Source organism: Dendrobates tinctorius, unplaced genomic scaffold (assembly GCF_039654945.1).
Source record: "Dendrobates tinctorius isolate UK_male_01 unplaced genomic scaffold, ASM3965494v1 ptg000116l, whole genome shotgun sequence".
Lineage (NCBI taxonomy): Eukaryota > Metazoa > Chordata > Amphibia > Anura > Dendrobatidae > Dendrobates > Dendrobates tinctorius.
This window is the reverse complement of record NW_027361784.1, coordinates 22,495,835-22,515,834: the sequence shown is the minus strand read 5'-3', so window position 1 is coordinate 22,515,834 and position 20,000 is coordinate 22,495,835. Positions and strand designations below refer to the sequence as shown.

At 42.9% G+C, this 20,000-nt stretch overlaps 1 protein-coding gene across 3 annotated transcripts in view; it reads right to left on the bottom strand.

Moving 5' to 3' along the window:
* The window catches only part of COL14A1 (collagen type XIV alpha 1 chain), a 166,334-nt gene extending 163,245 nt beyond the window's left edge, over window positions 1–3,089 (bottom strand). For 2 of the 3 annotated variants that reach the window (XM_073590265.1, XM_073590268.1), the window contains exon 1: window positions 2,905–3,089. The gene's annotated coding sequence lies outside the window, so the exon portion shown is untranslated. The remainder of the gene's footprint in view (window positions 1–2,904) is intronic. The other variant, XM_073590266.1, reaches the window with a different exon arrangement.
* Window positions 3,090–20,000: the final 16,911 nt, after the last annotated feature.

The following is a 20,000-nucleotide window of genomic DNA, read 5'->3' as shown; positions in this document are numbered from 1 at the left end:
CTGTGTCCTGACAAGCTTCTCGAGACTCCGGTGCTGTAATCCATGTGCTGATACCTACAGAGTGATGTGTCAGGCGCAGGAGATGAGCGCAGGGCGGAGGAGCTTCCACGCATTCATCAGCGACACTTACTGATGAGTAGATTCTCAGATTTGTAGCTTGAGGCCAAAACACCTTTCTCAGTGGAATTCTTAAGGAAACACTCATCTCTTTTTCTTCAGGTCGAGCAATAAACCTGTGTCACCCAGAGCAGCAGATATTAGGACCTGATGGAGCTGGGAATATTATTACTCTCCTCCAAGATCGGAGCCGATATAGAAATCTGTCCATTCTGCATTACCGCCATGTAAGATAAGACTAAGAGCCCAACCAGTGCAAAGAGCGTAATTGAGGAATCTGGAGCAGTAACACTCCACTGATCTGTCACTAAGCACAGTAAATCCCATGGAGGGGCGCACAATGAAGCAGAGCTGAGTGTGTCATTTGGTCTAATCCACCGAAGCTTTACAACGTGCTTTCTGACTTTCCATAGGGCAACAGGTAAGACAACTACACTATCTGCACAATGACGGAGAAGTCCGCCTGCACCAAGCCGGCCCCCCAGACAAACGCTGACCCTCCTGATAATGGAAAAGTCAGTAATAAACCATCTGTCACAAAGTCCAAGAAATGCAAAGTCCATAAGAGTCTCCTACCGACCGGCGGAGGAAGACACAAGCTCTGCGTGAGAGCGACACAAGACCGTCACACTCTGCGCTCAGCTCAGAGCTGAGGGTGTCATAGGCCAGTGGTAGCCATTACGAGGAGCAAGGTTCCTGCTGACGGTGTGGATAAATCAAGAGTCAATCACTGTCAGCAGATCAGGGACAGACGAGAGACGACACAAAGCTGGAAAATCATACACAAATAATAATAAATGATTGTAGATGAAAGGGGAACGATGATCGGTGGCGGCCAACGTCTGAGAGCCCGAGTGAGGGTGAGGGTGTACCGGATCTCCGGGCCGTGCAGGGAGCTAGAGCCCGCCTCATTCACTGACACCGGGCAGCAATGAAGCACTAGCTAATATCTATCTATTATCTATCTATATACAGTGAGTACGGAAAGTATTCAGACCCCTTTAAAATTTTCACTCTTTGTTTCATTGCAGCCGTTTCATAAATTCAAAAAAGGTCATTTTTTCTCATTAATGTACACTCTGCACCCCATCTTGACTGAAAAAAAAACAGAAATGTAGAATTTTTTGCAAGTTTATTAAAAAAGAAAAACTGAAATATCACATGTAAGTATTCAGACCCTTTGCTCACATGCTCATATATAAGTCACATGCTGTCCATTTCCTTGTGATCCCCCTTGAGATGGCTCTACTCCTTCATTGGAGTCCAGCTGTGTTTAATTACACTGATAGGACTTGATTTGTAAAGGCGCACACCTGTCTATATAAGATCTCACAGCTCACAGTGCATGTCAGACCAAATGAGAATCATGAGGTCAAAGGAACTGGCCAAGGAGCTCAGAGACAGAGTTGTGGCAAGGGACAGATCTGGCCAAGGTTACAAAAGAATATCTGCAGTACTCAATGTTCCAAAGAGCACAGTGGCCTCCATAATCCTTAAACAGAAGAAATTTGGGACTACCAGATGTCTTCCTAGACCTGGACGTCCAGCCAAACTGAGCAATCGTGGGTGAAGAGCCTTGGTGAGAGAGGTAAAGAAGAACCCAAAGATTGTTGTGGCTGAGCTCCACAGATGCAGTAGAGAGATGAGAGAAAGTTCCACAAAGTCAACTATCACTGCAGCCCTCCACCAGTCGGGCCTTTATGGCAGAGAGGCCCAACAGAAGCCCCTCCTCAGTGCAAGACATGAAAGCCTGCATAGAGTTTGCTAAAAACACATGAAGGACTCCCAGACTATGAGAAATAAGACTCTCTGGTCTGATGAGACAAGATAGAACTTTTGGTAATAATTCTAAGTGGTATGTGTGGATAAAACCAGGCACTGCTCATCACCTGCCCAATACAATCCCAACAGTGAAACATGGTGGTGGCAGCATCATGCTATGGGGGTGTTTTTCAGCTGCAGGGACAGGACGACTGGTTGCCATTGAAGGAAACATGAATGCGGCCAAGTACAGAGATATCCTGGATGAAAACCACTTCCAGAGTGCTCTGGACCTCAGACTTGGCCGAAGGTCCACCTTCCAACAAGACAATGACCCTAACCACACGGCTAAAATAACAAAGGAGTGGCTTCAGAACAACTCTGTGACCATTCTTGACTGGCCCAGCCAGAGCCCTGACCTTCACCCAATTGAGCATCTCTGGAGAGACCTGAAAATGGCTGTCCACCAACGTTCACCATCCAACCTGATGGAACCGGAGAGGATCTGCAAGGAAGAATGGCAGAGGATCCCCAAATCCAGGGGTGAAAAACGTATTGCATCATTCCCAAGAAGAGTCATGGCTGTACTAGCTCAAAAAGGTGCTTCTCCTCAACACTGAGCAAAGGGTCTGAATACTTATGACCATGTGATATTTCAGTTTTTCTTTTTTAATAAATTTGCAAAAATTTCTACATTTCTGTTTTTTCAGTCTAGATGGGGTGCAGAGTGTACAGTAATGAGGAAAAAATGAACTTTTTTGAATTTACCAAATGGCTGCAATGAAACAAAGAGAGAAAAATGTAAAGGGGTCTGAATACTTTCCGAACACAATGTATCTATTATCTATCTATTCTCTATCTGTCTGATATGATGGTGATATACAGATATAGCAGTGCTGCATTGTTTTGTTTTCTGCATTCTTTGCACACTACGATTACTAAGTCACGATAATATTGCCAGCAGTCCTATGTAAAGCCACAGATATTACACGACATCACACACGGTCACTCCAGCAGATGTCTTACCTGTACCTTCATTAGTGATTGTTAGCTGTGGATTGGTAATGTCCTCCAGAAAGTCACAGAAAGGTTCCAGCTCCTCCAGAGGTTGTCCTGGGCCCCTCAGGGTGAGGTGTGAGGGTCCTTCCCCGGCAGCTGCTCTGCACTGGATCAGATAGAGAACTGGAGACGAGGGAAGACGGCAATTATAGAATAGAAGGTGGATGGAGGGAGCGAGCAGCTAATCCCTGACACTCACATCTGGGGCCGCCCCTCCCTCCACTATCCCCCCCCAGCTCTGAATAATGCCAGGACCCTCACTGTCCTCCCCCCTCACCAGTGCACAGGTGCATGTGGGAATCCAGAGCAAAATAAGAGGAAATTATGGCACAAAATAGGAAAAAATACACATAATAAGACATTAGATGAATTGTGTATATTTATGAAATCACTTTAAGCCTCTTTGTCTCTTCTTTTTGGAGACTATACCACTGACCCCCCCACCCTAAATATTTATGGGCAGCCTGGAGGGGAGCACTGAGCTCTTCTAGCACTTCTGGAACACCATTCTGGGCAGGCCATATGATTGGAGATTGATGGCAGATGTTAAAAAAAAAAAACTTTAAAAAGTACATATTACGTGTTATTAATACATATTTTTTATTATTTCCCTGATGTGAACGCCGCTGGTCTCCTGAATCCGGCGATGTTTTTATTTTGTTCCTGCGCCTCTCCGTTCCTGAGATACGGCCACTTATTCCGTGTATAAAAATCTATTCTTGTTAGCCAAAAGGGCGTCGTCCTCAAGTCGACGCCCACAGATAACGGCTGATGACCACGCCCAGTTGTCTTAAAAGCCTAGATTTATACACAGGGAAGAGAAGGCCGTATCTCAGGAACAAAGAGACGCAGAAACAAAAGAGAAACATCGCCAGATTCAGGAGAACAGTGGCGTTCACACCAGGTAAAAATATATTGGCAAATGACAGGTCCGCTTTATTGGAATCTAGTGCACAGATACAGAAGTAGCAGAGCTGAGTCTGTTATATACAACAATACAGCTGCATAGTATGCTTGGGGAAAGAAGTGCTATCTGCTCTTAAAGGGGTTGTCTTCTTTGGATAAGCCGTTTTTGTTAGCCGGGTCCTCCAACTACAAAAAATTACAGAGTATTGTGATCCAGCAATCAACCGTAATCTGTAACCCACAAACAGTGTTCAGTCTCCCTGCAGTGCCCCCGCAGGAAAGATTAGGCATTGCACATAAATCAGTTAAATCAATGAGTTGTTTAGGTAATCCATGGATGAGTCGGATCCTCCACAGCTAAGGGATGTACCTTCATTTATTATCACTCTATGGCAGTATTATTGGTGCAGTGTATAGCTCTATTACATAACTCTGTATAATGCGGTTGCAGGGTTCTGTGCATTGTATGGTGGCATTATTAGGGTACTATGTGTCAGTATTACCAAGGCACTACTGTACATGGCTCTATTACTTGGGTATTGTGGTGGCATTATTCTGTGCATTGTTTGGTGGTATTATTAGAACTCTATATGGCGGTATTATTGAAGCACTAAAAAGCTCTATTATATAACTATACTGTGGTGGCATTATTCTGTGCATTGTTTGGTGGCATTATTAGAACTCTATATGGCAGTATTATTGAGGCACTATATAGCTCTATTTTAGAACTCTATATTGAGGCAGCAATAATTTATGCATTGTATGGTGGTATTATTAAGGCACTACAATATATGTCAGTATTACCATGGCACTATATGGCTCTATTACTTGGGTATTGTGGTGGTATTATTTTGTGCATTGTATTGTGGTATTACATGTCAGTATTATTGAGGCACTGGACAGCTATTATTTGAGTATTGTGGTGGTGTTTTTGTTCACTGTATGGTGCTATTTTTTGGACTCCATGGTGTAATATTTTCGAGGCAATTTATAGCTCTGATATTTGGGTATTGCAGTGGTATGTTCTGTGTATGGTGGGTATAATTAGGATTTGATATGGAAGTATTAGTGTGGCATTATACAGCTCTATTATTTGTGTATTGTGTTGCCATTATTTTTTACATTGTATGGTGGTATTAGTGGGGCTCTATATGGCATTATTTCTATGGCACTATATACAGTAGCTCTATTATTTGGGCATGGTGGTGGCATTATTTTGTACATTGTATGGTGGTATCATTGGGGCTCTTTATGGCATTATTTCTATGGCACCATATAGCTGTATTATTTGGGCATGGTGGTGGCATTATTTTGTACATTGTATGGTGGTATCATTGGGGCTCTATATGCCATTATTTCTATGGCACTATATACAGTAGTTGTATTATTTGGACATGGTGGTGGCATTATTTTGTACATTGTATGGTGGTATCATTGGGGCTCTATATGCCATTATTTCTATGGCACTATATACAGTAGCTGTATTATTTGGGCATGGTGGTGGCATTATTTTGTACATTGTATGGTGGTATTATTGGGGCTCTTTATGGCATTATTTCTATGGCACCATATAGCTGTATTATTTGGGCACGGTGGCGGCATTATTTTGTACATTGTAGGGTGGTATTATTGGGGCTCTATATGGTATTATTTCTATGGCACTATATACAGTAGTTGTATTATTTGGGCATGGTGGTGGCATTATTTTGTACATTGTATGGTGGTATTAGTGGGGCTCTATATGGCATTATTTCTATGGCACTATATACAGTAGTTGTATTATTTGGGCATGGTGGTGGCATTATTTTGTACATTGTATGGTGGTATTAGTGGGGCTCTATATGGCATTATTTCTATGGCACTATATACAGTAGTTGTATTATTTGGGCATGGTGGTGGCATTATTTTGTACATTGTATGGTGGTATTAGTGGGGCTCTACATGGCATTATTTCTATGGCACTATATACAGTAGCTGTATTATTTGGGCATGGTGGTGGCATTATTTTGTACATTGTATGGTGGTATTAGTGGGGCTCTATATGGCATTATTTCTATGGCACTATATACAGTAGCTGTATTATTTGGGCATGGTGGTGGCATTATTTTGTACATTGTATGGTGGTATTAGTGGGGCTCTACATGGCATTATTTCTATGGCACTATATACAGTAGTTGTATTATTTGGGCATGGTGGTGGCATTATTTTGTACATTGTATGGTGGTATTAGTGGGGCTCTATATGGCATTATTTCTATGGCACTATATACAGTAGCTGTATTATTTGGGCATGGTGGTGGCATTATTTTGTACATTGTATGGTGGTATTAGTGGGGCTCTATATGGCATTATTTCTATGGCACTATATACAGTAGTTGTATTATTTGGGCATGGTGGTGGCATTATTTTGTACAATGTATGGTGGTATCATTGGGGCTCTATATGCCATTATTTCTATGGCACTATATACAGTAGCTGTATTATTTGGGCATGGTGGTGGCATTATTTTGTACATTGTATGGTGGTATTAGTGGGGCTCTATATGGCATTATTTCTATGGCACCATATAGCTGTATTATTTGGGCACGGTGGCGGCATTATTTTGTACATTGTATGGTGGTATCATTGGGGCTCTTTATGGCATTATTTCAATGGCACCATATAGCTGTATTATTTGGGCATGGTGGTGGCATTATTTTGTACAATGTATGGTGGTATCATTGGGGCTCTATATGCCATTATTTCTATGGCACTATATACAGTAGCTGTATTATTTGGACATGGTGGTGGCATTATTTTGTACATTGTATGGTGGTATTAGTGGGGCTCTATATGCCATTATTTCTATGGCACTATATACAGTAGTTGTATTATTTGGGCATGGTGGTGGCATTATTTTGTACAATGTATGGTGGTATCATTGGGGCTCTATATGCCATTATTTCTATGGCACTATATACAGTAGCTGTATTATTTGGGCATTATTTTGTACACTGTATGGTGATATTAGTTGAGTTCTATATCGCATTATTTCTATGGCACTATATAGCTGTATTATTTGGGCACAGTGGCGGCATTATTTTGTACATTGTATGGTGGTATCATTGGGGCTCTATATGGCATTATTTCTATGGCACTATATACAGTAGCTGTATTATTTGGGCATTATTTTGTACATTGTATGGTGGTATTAGTGGGGCTCTATATCGCATTATTTCTATGGCACTATATAGCTGTATTATTTGGGCAAAGTGGCGGCATTATTTTGTACATTGTATGGTGGTGTTATCCTGGCACTGTGTGCCACCATTACTTTGCACCCTGGGTTGGCACCATGCATGCTCAGTCCTAGGTTAATCATGCAGTCATGTTATGTGCAGGCGCGTCAGACGCGATGTCTCCATACCCATTGATCCTGTAGTCATCGCCGCCATTTACAGGAACTCATAAACGCAGCAGCTATTACCTTTTGCTGTCATGTGGTGGCCGCTTCTATCAGCATGAGGTAGGAAGGGATCATTTGTAGCCAATGAGACCTGTGATTAACTCCTTCCATTTATCATCAAAGGCGAGAGTCAAACAGCACAGATGTGGTGTCCTGCACGGAGGGTTCAAAGGATGAATAAATAATAAAATCTATCCAGGACCAAAACCGAGAAATTGCTACTATTATATAAGAAACTGCAGCTAAAGTACAAGCTTCTGCTTGGCTGAGACGGTATAATGTGCACTAAAAAAATCCTTAAAATCTGAACATTTCATTAAATATAACGCAAAAAGGATAACCTAGTTCGGAATGGTAACAGTTCATTAAGGTGAATGTCCAGAACACCAAATCCCCTGCATCAAAATTCAACATTCTGGCTGCTTGTAGTCACCACTGGAGGGAGCTTGTGAGCTTACGCTACTGATAAAGCAGTATGCAGTAAGCTCTTCTGCTCCCCCCTAGTGGTGGCTGCAAGTAGTGTAAATTTTATTATGTTACCCTTGTAGTTGATTTGGAACTCTTAATCAGAGAATTGAGCTTTTACTCCTATGAAGATCTATTAAGAAACTAAAAGGCACAAAATGAATGACATGGGGTTTAAAAGAGAAGTGGCACTTTAAATAGATTGGCTTTTTTGACGATGCTCTGCTCACATAACTGACAATTTGTTAAAATGTATTAGCTCACTTGGATGACATTTTTTTTTTCACCTGGACCGAATCGAAGCCTGCACTAGTCCCTTCCTTATTTTGATTGCGACTCACTTATTCAAGTCAATGGCGGCCCCCCCCCCCCCCAAAAAAAAAAAAAAAATCAGATCATCCATATAGCGTCCGATTTTTACAGATTAATTGCAAATCTTAGCCTAGGAAACTGTATTTTGTCCCGTAAACTTTATTCACTGCTGATGTATAAAAATGGTTTTCTGTAAAGCGCAGGCGCCATCCAGTGGTCATTGTGCAAACTGTAACAGAAGAAAGCAATGGAATACAGGTGTAATCTACGCATCCCGCGTTGTTCTGTATAGCTTATCATCGATGCAGTAGTAAAAAGTCTGAGATCTCTGTGCCTTTTTACAGAGTTTAAATGTGCATATATACAGTCGGGGCTGAACGTGTGCAAGAACTAAAATACAAACACAAAAATACAATATTTTCATGGGGTCTTCCCATCCTATAAGGTGGTATAAAAGTGCCATCACTTTATGATTGGTGGGTTTTCAAGTTCTGAGACCCCCCCCCATATGGACATTTTTGGGCGGTGGGGGGATGTTTGCTCAGAAACCTTTAATAGCAGCCAGAAAAACAAGTAGTGATGCGTTACATTACATTGCCTGCCATTCATTTGAAATGGAGCCTTGTAATACCTCATTCCTCCAGTAGCGGGCGCAAGGCCAGAAAATGAATGGCTGAAACTACGGTGGTCAGGTTGGTACAAGAAAGAGTTGTCCAATCTTAGAAACTGAAGAAATGATGGTTCCCCTGACGGAGTTGATTTAAACTGCGAAACGCGTTGAGAATAAACCGCATGGTCCAATTCCTATCTCGTCCTCTGGACTTCTTTAATACAGCAGCTAGACTATTACTCCTTTTCTCCTACCGGTTGCTCCATAAGGAGGGATCTGCACACCTGAGGGTTATACAACCCCAAAAAGGTGAGCAATTCCTATATCTCCCACCTAAAACAATTTCTCCACCACATAAGACCCTATTGCGCTTGTTGTCTCCCCCCTTTTTCTAGGCATTAAAGAACGGCATAGAGATAATTTGCCCAAAGGCTATAAGGGAACCCAACGAATTGAAATCTCATTATTAGCGATAGTTGGGATGTCGCCTGAGGCTTTTTTTTCCCGTGGGGAAGCATCTCCAGTTTTCTAAGGTTTCAATAGCAAATGTCCCATCTGTTTTTTCATTCCCAGGCTGCAGTGTATCAGGAGCTACATTGAAATCAGTGGGAAACAAGGAGACAGAGGCTCAGAGACAAGAAGCGGAGTGCGCAGAGTCAATACATTTCTATGAGTCTGGGGTGACTCTTTGACTTAACAACGGATCTCAGGTCCTTCAATGACATGTTTTGCACAGGACCAGATATGTTAATCAATAAATATCATAATTGAATTACTCAACACTATTTATAAACAACTTTTAATGATGATGCGTGAAAAACACCTTGTGGTGAAAACACCTTTTCTATGATGCGTGTCCCCTGATGAAGCAACGGCGAAACACGCGTCAGACACAGAAAGCTGTGAGATGGTGGTTTTTGGTAAATATTACTCTTCTATTATGGTGTAATTTATTATGCTGCCTATGGATCAACTTCCTACTGCCTTGTAATGTGCACTTTGTCATGATGAGCGTATTTACTTTTTTTTTTACTATATTTATTTCATGCACTATGCCCTTATAGTGTAGGGTCGTATAGATCTCATTCAGTGGTATACTAAATACTGTGATCCACATTTCCACACCCGGGTCGTTTTTCCATGACTATCACATTCTGATAACTAATTATTTACTTACCTAGTACCACGACTTTAAATTGAAACAAAATTATTTTTCAACTTTTCTAAACTTTCGGTATATCAGTATGAATTGATGTTACTGATCAAATTAATGTTTTTGTGACACCCTTTTTTTAAACTCAGCATTTTTGGAGGTTTTCATATGTCTAAAAAAAAAGGCTGGTGGCCCAGGAGTGGCTTATGTACAGTAGAGCAGGGACCCATCAGGGGGAGGTCACCTTGCCGTGGTTGATGGGCTTACATGAATTGGTCAATTTGTGCACTAAGAACCTTCATTTTTCATCTTACTGTAAGTTTAAAAACATTTTTTTGAAAAAAATATTTTTGAGGATTATTATCTAAATTGAATGGTTTTAATGTGTTTCTGTGTTTTCACATGGCCTAGATTCATGTACATGTGCTGCTGTATTCTTGTCTATATTGTTCAGTTTTTTCAGCTTGCACGTGTTCACACTAGGAGGTTTTTTGTCTATATATATATAATTTTTTTTGTAATATAACTATACCAAGTAGGGTTTTTGATTTTACATAGCTCTGTGCCATTTTTGTAGGTTCTAAAAAATGGTTCTACGGCTTCACACCCTTGATCCAGCAACGGGAAAAGATCAGAAGATGTATCTGTAACCTCTAATCTGTGTAACTTAAGAACCTAAAGGAGAAGATGCAGATTAGATACTAGAAAAAACATTTACACAGTGAGGGTGATCAATGAGTGGAACAGGCTGCCATGAGAAGTGGTGAGCTCTCCTTCAATGGAAGTCTTCAAACAGAGGCTGGACAGACATCTGACTGGGATGGGCTAGTGAATCCTGCATTGAGCAGGGGTGTTGGACACGATGACCCCGGAGGTCCCTTCCAACTCTACCATTCTAGGATTCTATGCCAAAACAGCGAAAAAGAAGAGCACTCGCAATTATTGTCACCACTTTCGGCAGATATTGCTGGTGTATTTTGTAGGTCCCTATCCCCAGCAATGCCACTTGTGCAGGACAATATCGGCTCTGCTCCTTGCCGCAGGCTAGCCCATTACATCGGACATCGGCTATGAGATAGAGGGTTACTTCGAGCGTCGTAAATAAACATGGCCACACTTGACATTCACCTTTCATCACAAGGACACGTAATTAACGTGATTTATGTTGCTGCTGACAACGTGATTTCTCCCATCCCTTAGAAGACGGCGAGGTATGCGGAGCCACGTATGGACCATTATACACAAATTGTAAATACTTCATCCAGTCCAATCCGCGGCTATTACATGCCAATAAACACAATGACATCTGGTAAGAGACAGGAACCCGCGTGTTCCCACACAACGTAAACGAGGGGCACTTTAAAGTGGAATTTAGGAACCACAGATATGATGAGCACATCCTAGAGGCGACAGTAGAAGAAAGGCCTGGAAGATGCTTCCATTATAGTAATGATCACTGCTATGGAAATGGTTTCTCTTACTGAATTGGCATCTGATAAAGCTGGGCTTGACAAAAAGAAGGTCCTCCCTATAAAAATGGTCACCCTTATCTAGATGATCATCCGTATGAAGGAAATCCTCCTGAAAAAAAAAAAAGACCACCTTCATAACGAAGGTCCTTATAAAAATGATCATGCTTACGAAGAAGGTCCTCCTTATAAAAAAGGCCACATTTATAAAGATGATCCTCCTTATAAAGATGGTCATCAGAGGTGGGCGACCGTGCTTGGCACTGCTCGTTACTCGGTCGAACATCATGGTGTTGGAGACGCTTCATACTCGATCGAATATCCGGGTATTCGGGCTCCATGCTCGATTCAACGCCCTGCTTGTTTTGTGACTGTTTTTCATCCATCAAACATGCGTGGATTGCCTGCCAATCATGGTAATGTCATAGCCATGTTGGGTACTGGCATTCCAGGGTTTGGCGGGTTGCATCACGTCAAGACCTAGTGATGCGACGCTCACCACACTGCACTGTACCCCAGAAACGGAGTACGGAGAGGAGCTGCAGGAGGAAAAGTGAGCGTTATCGGCTTTGCAGAAGAAAGTTCAAACCAACAAATCTTTTCAGGGCTAATTCAAATAGATTCTATTCTATAAGACTGCTCTTAGCTGCAGTGACTGTAGGATTAGCTGCTGGAGTAGGGAGAGTGCACTTCAGGCATTTAGACAGGGTTCATTGTGTTACAGTCCTTGGTGCTGCCACATAGAACCAAAACTCATTTCAGAGCCAAATTAATTAGATTCTATTCTATAATAATACCACTCTCAGCTGCAAACATAATATAAAATGCGCAAGGAGCGTGGGTAAGGGACATGTATATAATAATCTTTATATAGCGCTAACATATTCCGCAGTGCTTTACAGTTTACACACATTGTCATCACTGTCCCCATTAGGGCTCACAAGCTAAATTCCCTATCGGTATGTCTTTGGAATGTGGGAGGAAACCGGAGTACCCGGAGGAAACCCACGCAAACACGGGGAGAACATACAAACTCCATGCAGATGTTGTCCTTGGTGGGATTCCAACCCAGGACTCCAGCGCGGCAAGGCTGCAGCGCAAACCACTGAGCCACCGTGCTGCCCATGTATTAGCACAGTCTCAAAAAACTTTGTTAGGCTAGTTTCACACTAGCGCTTTTGAGCGCAACGACGGCCTGCGCACGGCCGCCGCTAAGCCCCGCCCCTGCCGCGCCTCCGCCGGTAGCTCCGCCTATCGCCGCATGACGCTGCATGCGTCCTGCGTCCCCTATCTTTATCACTGGAGGCGCAGGCCGTGCGCAGTATGCGTTAGGCGGAGCTACCGGCGGAGGCGCGGCAGGGGGCGGGGCTTAGCGGCGGCCGTGCGCAGGCCATCGCTGCGCTCAAAAGCGCTAGTGTGAAACTAGCCTTACAGCAAAAAAGCGTCTATTCATACAAATGACACACACAACCTCAAAGGTGTATATTGAGGTTTTAAGACGATAAAATGGCAAAAGATAATAAAGATTCAAAGAAATCTTTATTAAAGATTAAACACATAAGTGATAAAAAAAAATATTCTATGTAATCAACCTTAGGAACAAAAGAGAAAAGGAGCACGGGAGCAGGAATTCATGCTAAGTAGTGCCAGCACTCATATATTTGCAAAATGTAACAAATAGTAAAATTCATCATCTAAATCTTTACACAGAGTGAAAAAAGACAATACTAATTCATAAGAATATAAAAAAAGTGCACAGTGCAAAATATAAATACTTAAAAGAAATCAGGAATTGTCCATAGTATGAAGTTCAAAGTAAAGTGACTAGTGCATAGCAGCACAACCAAGGCAAGCAGTATGTAACTCCTGAGAACATGATAGCCATACCCACTATTCAAATATAAAAGGTGAAGTGGATAAAGAGAGTAAACATGGCAGCTGGTTCCCTGGCACTTGGCACTTTATAGGTAATGTCTACTTTCTGCATCCACTTTATCTTATTGTACACTTGGGTGGTTGCTTAATCTATGCCTCCATCCTTTATAAAAATGGTTGCTGCTAAGAAAATTGATTTTATATTAAATATGAATATGTCCCCTTTAAAACAGCTGACCCTCTTATAAAGATGCGCACACTAATAACAAGTGCTAAGGACATGGCCACCTTGGTTATGATGGTCCTTCATATGAAAATAGTTGTACATTTGTAGACAATTCTATAGTCTACAGACAGAGGCTGGACAGACATCTGGTGGTGAGTTCTCCTTCAATGGAAGTCTTCAGAGGCTGGACAGGCCTCCTGTCCTCCTGCATTGAGCAGGGGGTTGGACACGAGGACCCTGAAGGTCCCTTCCAACATTCTATGATTCTAGAGTCTTCAAACACCCCTTAAAGAGAACCTTTAACTTTGGAATGGAGGATCACAGAAGAAAAAGTTCCAGAATCAGTGGAGCTGTTGCAATTGGAGGAAATACTAAGTTTATATTAAAAAAAAATCCAGTGAAACAACTTCTTTAAAAAGATTTTTTTCATGTATGAAGACATCAAACTTTTATGGGGACTTGTAGAGGTGGCAACTTTAATGGAGGCAATTACGGCTGGGTTTATGGATAATCAAAAAAGTTGCATATCCATAAATTTCCATGGACTCTCGTACATCTGTACTTGAGCTTACTTGTGCCTTTGTTTACTGTGACGATGTCAGTATTCCTGAAAAGGCGGCAATTTTTATATAGGTGTCAAATGCACTTTGGAGGTATTAAGGGATTGACCTTGTCAACCTGATGAGGGAGCCTTAAAAGTAATTAGTTCTGTTGTTGCCTCATAAGCCCTTCACTTAAAGAACGGCAAATACATAGAAGGATTATCATGAGAATGTGTTACATTCAGGCGGCGCTATCCCCTGTGAGCCTGAGGGTCCTGCGCGTGTTTGTACCACGGTACAATGTTACCCCCGTCTGTCAGTGGTGAAGGTGAGGATCGTCGAGTTATGTGAGAGCTGGATCTCCTGATAATTGACACTTCAGAACTCCATACCATCTGCCTGACTAGACACGATGATACATTCCTCTAGTCCTAAATATGACCCTTCGCCCGAGTCCTGTCACTCAAACATCATAAAGGCTCCTAATGAAACAATCTTATAGAGCAAAGCAAAACTATTCACACCTGTCGCATAACGAGCCTATCCCCAAAAAATCACTGAGAAGAAAATGGCGGCTCCACGATGGCCTAGCAGGAGTTAATCAATTTACTAAGTTATCACTGCACAGGGGGAATCTTAAGCAGTGTCCTCTGCGGTCTCCCATTCTTCTGCAGCCACAGAGGTTCCTGCTCAGCAGAGACATCAGTCCCAGCATCTTGCCTAGGGTGATGATAGGCGTCTGGTTGCTCCTCCAGGCTCAGCTATTGTACCATGCATGAGTCAGTGGTGAGCAGACGCCCCTGGGACTAAGTCTTGCTTTTCTCCTACTGAGCATGCCCGTGGGACGACCTCTCATTGGAGGTCACATGTTCAGGTCCTGTTGCTGCTCCGATTGGACCTCCAGGAAGGTAGCGGAAGGCTGCAACTATAAAAGGTTTGCATGGCCGCCCGGCCATGCGCTAATATAGAAATGGATTATAGACGATGTGGAGTGAGTGTTGTATGCATGCATGAATGTCTCTGATGAATGACGCATTATGAAACCCCCTACCCTTGGTAGGCATGTGTTGTGTAGCCTAGCCTGTTAAGCGCCCAGGTTTATGTGCAGGTAGGAGGCAGAGTCAGAGACTGGCATCAGTGTCCACCGGTGGCTTTGTCTGTATGCCACGGTGCACGTGGTCGGTACTCCACGGTAGCCAGCGTCCATTAGTGGCATCCGCAGGTGTGACGCCGAACGATTAGTAGGTCTAGAGGGACTCTGACCCCGTGTCCTTGGGGCTGAGTTCTGTGACCATATACTGAGCGCTCTCTTGCCGAGCTCTGTGAGCTTACACAGGCTCCGGCATATATGTTGCGCGGTAGTGCGGCTCTGTGAAGTAACAGAGTCCACACCGGGTGACGTTAACCCGCGTGTGGTCTTCCTTTATACCGCCATATAGCGTTTGCCATTACCAAGCAGCAGTTTACCATCTCTGCACTGTGGACCCTGGGCTGCGAATGCACCTTATGATCATCTGTTATTATTTGGTGCGTTCCGACAGCCCTAACAATCACAGAGCAGTGATAAAATTCTTGTTTCTCCAAGGAAAGATGTATATCTTTGTACTGTGTTAGCCAGTAGATAGAAAAATATTCAGGATTGAGAGCCTGATGAAGAGACCTGAGTAGTCTCGAAAGCTTGCAATTTGTTACCATCTTTTCAGTTAGCCATTAAAAGGTATCAACCACTGAGGACTCTTAATTCTGAATATTTTTGTTCCTGCAAGGAAAGCCCGTGAAGGATATTCATGGTGATATGTCGCAGACATTGGGGGATCAATACCCTTCATATTCTACAGTTAAGAACTGGGTTGCCAAATTTAAAACGGGCCACTTCAGCACCAACGACGAGGAACATCCTGGACGACCAAGAGTGGTTGTTGTTCTGGAGATCATCGATGCTGTGCACAACCTCATACTGGAGAATCGGCGAATTTCAGCTAAAGCAATAGCAGACATCATAGGGATTTCCTGTGAACGTGTTTGTGTAATTATCCATGAACATTTGGACATGAAGAAGCTATCTGCAAAGTGGTTCCCCAAATGTTTCACAACAGATCAGAAAAGCACGTGAGTGAAAACTTCCTGGTCCATTTGTTGGCATTTCCATACTGATAAGAGCTTCCAGGATCGACTGGTCACTATGGACGAGAACTGGATTCATTTGTATGACCCTGAAACCAAGGAGCTGTCAAAAGAGTGGAGGCACAGTGGTTCTCCTCGGCCAAAGAAGTTCAGGGTGCTAAAATCAGCCACTGAGGTGATGGCATCTGTGTTATGGGATGAGGAGGGCGTGCTGCTAGTGGACTACCTATAAAAGGGTTTCACCAGCAATGCAAGGTATTACATTGAACTTTTGGACCGATTGGAGGCAGCTCTGAAGGTCAAAAGGTGTTGCAAGCTGTCCAAAGGAATCTCGTTCCTGCAAGACAACACATCCGCTCACACTGCACAAGCGACCAAGACCAAACTGGCGGAGCTGGGCTTCCAGCTGGTTGACCACCCACCTTATTCACCAGATCTTGCTCCCTCCGACTATCATCAGTTTCCAAACCTGAACAAACACCTCAAGTATGTCAGGAACCTGTCAGCGCTGGCGTGCAGCCTCCGCTGAGCAGGGACTCACCCGCACTGGAGGGGGGCCCGGGGTCAGGTAGAGCCGGAAAGTACAGATATACAGGACCTGTGGACGCTGAAGTTTAGCAAGCAGTCACAGGACCTACGGTCATGTGACTGCAAGGGGGCGGGGCTTAGCGTCCTGCTTTCAGAGATGGCAGGACACTATACAAAAATACTCAGAGTCAGGCAAAACGGAGGTCATACACAGAGATATCAGTAAAGTACCAGGGATGAGACAGAACGGATAGTCAGGGCCAAGCAGAGATCAAAACCAAACAGACATAGAAGGTACCAAGCAGAATCCAAAGCAATATCCAGAGAACAGACCGAGTCATACACAGATAATCAAGCAACCAGAACACAGCACAAACACACTCAGGGGTCACCACACAATGCCAAGGGCGAAAGTATAACTGACAGGGATGGGAGCGTCCTGAGGCTGTAAGAAGCCTCTCCCAGAACCAGGGAGAGGCCACAATCATAGCCCCACAACCTTTAACTCCAGAAATGCCAGTCATCAGCACTGGTTCCAGACATTTTCCCCACATGTGCGAGTAAAACCCACACTGAGATCATGACAGTACCCCCCTCTCAACAGGGGGGCCTCTGGACCCCAGGCTTGCCCGGGTACTTAGCATGGAAAGCCCGCACCAGGCGATCAGCATGCATCAACCGGGCCGGTACCCAGGACCTGTCTTCCGGTCCATACCCCTTCCAATGAACCAACCCCGCACTGAGATCATGACAAAGGGTACCAATTTCACACCATTTCTGATGCTATGTCTGTTACGAGGCACAACAGAACTCCATCTTTTCGCAAGGCTTACAGAACTTGGAATACCGATGTAAGAAGTGTGTTGAGATCAGTGGAGAGGATGTGGAATAAATGTAAAGTTTCATCTTCCTATCTCGTTTCTTTCTGGGTCTTTAAAGCCAAAGACCCCTCATATATGGTGTTATTGTTTGGCCATTATATGGCATTAGTATTTATGTAGATTGTATTTTTTTGCCAGGTCTCTCCAATTTTGTGTACATAGAAGGCAACTGGAGTGAGGAAGAGAACAGAGGGACCGCATTGGAATAATCAGCACATAGAGGCCAATTCGTTATTGTTTTTGCTCCTTTTTTCTCCAGTTTTGTGTGTTTTTTTCTTTTGCTTGTGCCAGATTCATTCATTTCATTTGCCTTTTTTAAATCACTTTTATGTTTCCTTCTGTTTTTTTAGGTTCACCATTGTGGGTGTGCGTTAGGCTTCGCAGATGTTTACAAATGATTATTTGTGGGTTCTCTAGTTTTTAAATTTTTTTTCCGTAGCTGTACAAGGTTGTTTATTACCCACTCCCTTCCCTCCCTTCCTACCTTCCTTTCCCTACCCTGTTTATTTCTAAAAAACCAATAAAATTATTTGAAAACAAATGATTCATCGATTCACCATTTGCTTCTTTGTTTGAAAAGTCTCAAAATTTTTGAGCAAATCTAACGGCATGCGCCATTTTGAATAATTTTGGCACAAAAACGGTTTAGGAAGGGATTAGGAATGGAGTAAGGAAATAGTTACATAAAAAATGTATGAAAAAATAAAAATAAAGTAAAAAATGAAATAAATTATATTAAAGCATCACTCCAGTGTCCTGTCTTTTATTTACACTCCGGATCTGTGTTACTAGTGTATATTCCCTGCCAGTTGTTATAAACGTACTGGTTGCTGTCTTCTGCTGTTCTCTGTGCCGGATTTTGCAGCAGTTTGCTGGGCGGAGCAGAAGTCACGTCTCAAGGTACGTCTATCAGAGTCAGAATGATGCTCTCATAGACTTACATTGTGAGCTTATGACGTCCGGCAAGTCAGAGGTTGTGGTCACAAGATAGCGGATTGGGACCGGAGCAGCGCAAGGAACAGCAGAAGATGGCAGCTGGTATGTATTTTACTGCAGGCAGGGATCAGCCGTTAGTGACACCACTCTGCGAGTGAAACTAAAAACATACTTCAGGGACGCTTTATTGTATAACTTTCAATTATTAAAAAATTATGTCAGATTCAAGCAAATAGAAGAAAAATACAAGATCAGAGAGCAAACTAGATTGGAGGATAAGGAGTCTAATACTGGACGGGTGTGAGGACTCGGAGAGCTAATGACCCCGGACAGGGGTTGTACAATGCCTTGTCCTCCACGTCAGTGACCCCTGCTGCGCCTCAGTGATGGACATATAATATATATTGATCACTGCTGTATACATGATATACAGAGTGCCATTATCAGACAGAGATTTAAGCAATCTCACAAATTCCTAGACGCTGATGTGATGTCCGCAGTAATGAGTTTATGAACCGGTCCCCACCTCAGGCCTACAGCTCAGCTCTGGGCCTTATATAGATGGAGCCATGCGTATAATGGTGTATTATTGGGTACGGCCAGCAGCTACACATGTATGACACACATGGGATCCTATGGAGATGTATTTCCACCAGAAACTTCCAGATGTTTAACTCCACATAGTGGTGCATTGTGGGTAAAATAATTGGCTCTGTTGATGGATTCTCCTCCATCATTGCCTGTACTGACCTCCAGGTTGGTCTCGGGGTGTAACTATCGTAGGTGCAGGCGTTGCAGTTACCCCTGAGCCCTCCTTCTCAAAAAAAGGTCTCTTTTGACCAAATGAGGAGACCAGTAACTGTTAAAAACTGTAATAGTTGGGGGCCGTATTGGAGATTTTATATTGTGGGCCTTGATCTTCCAATTCCTGCACTGGTTGGTGCCATGTCTTTATGTCCAGCATCCCATCTGCCGGCGCGGCCTCTCACCTACCGGCACTATACAGTATATTATGGTGACACTCATCAGTAGCGGCTGGTCATCTACTAATTCCACATCCGGTCATTTTCCTCTATGACTGGACACATTCACATTTTGTATGACACATGTATATCTAAAATTATTTATCATTCAATTAAATATCTTTTGCCTTTTTCCATGGTTAGTTGGAGCTAATTTTGATGTAAATTGTTTTATTTCTATTTTATACCTTTAGTTAAAGCAAATAAAGGAAACACGAGTCTATTGTTCATGTTTTCTTCTAGTTTATGACAGTGTAGGAATCAGACCACTAAATACATGTTTATTTGTGTTCTACTTTCCATAACAATTACTTTCTACATGAGACTGAGATTCAGACTGGCTGTCGCTTTCTTCTTTTTAAATTTTGTTTTATTCTTTTCCTGCTTTATCTTTCTTGTCATAAAGGCCTTTGGAAGACACCAACATTTAGGCTGTGTGCCCACGATGCGATTTTTAAGCGTTTTTGCCACGATTTTCGGCGCGAAAACATTTAAAAATCGTGTACAGAACGCCCCCCATGCATTCCTATGGCATACCGCACATGCTGTGCTAATGCTGCGCTTTTTTCC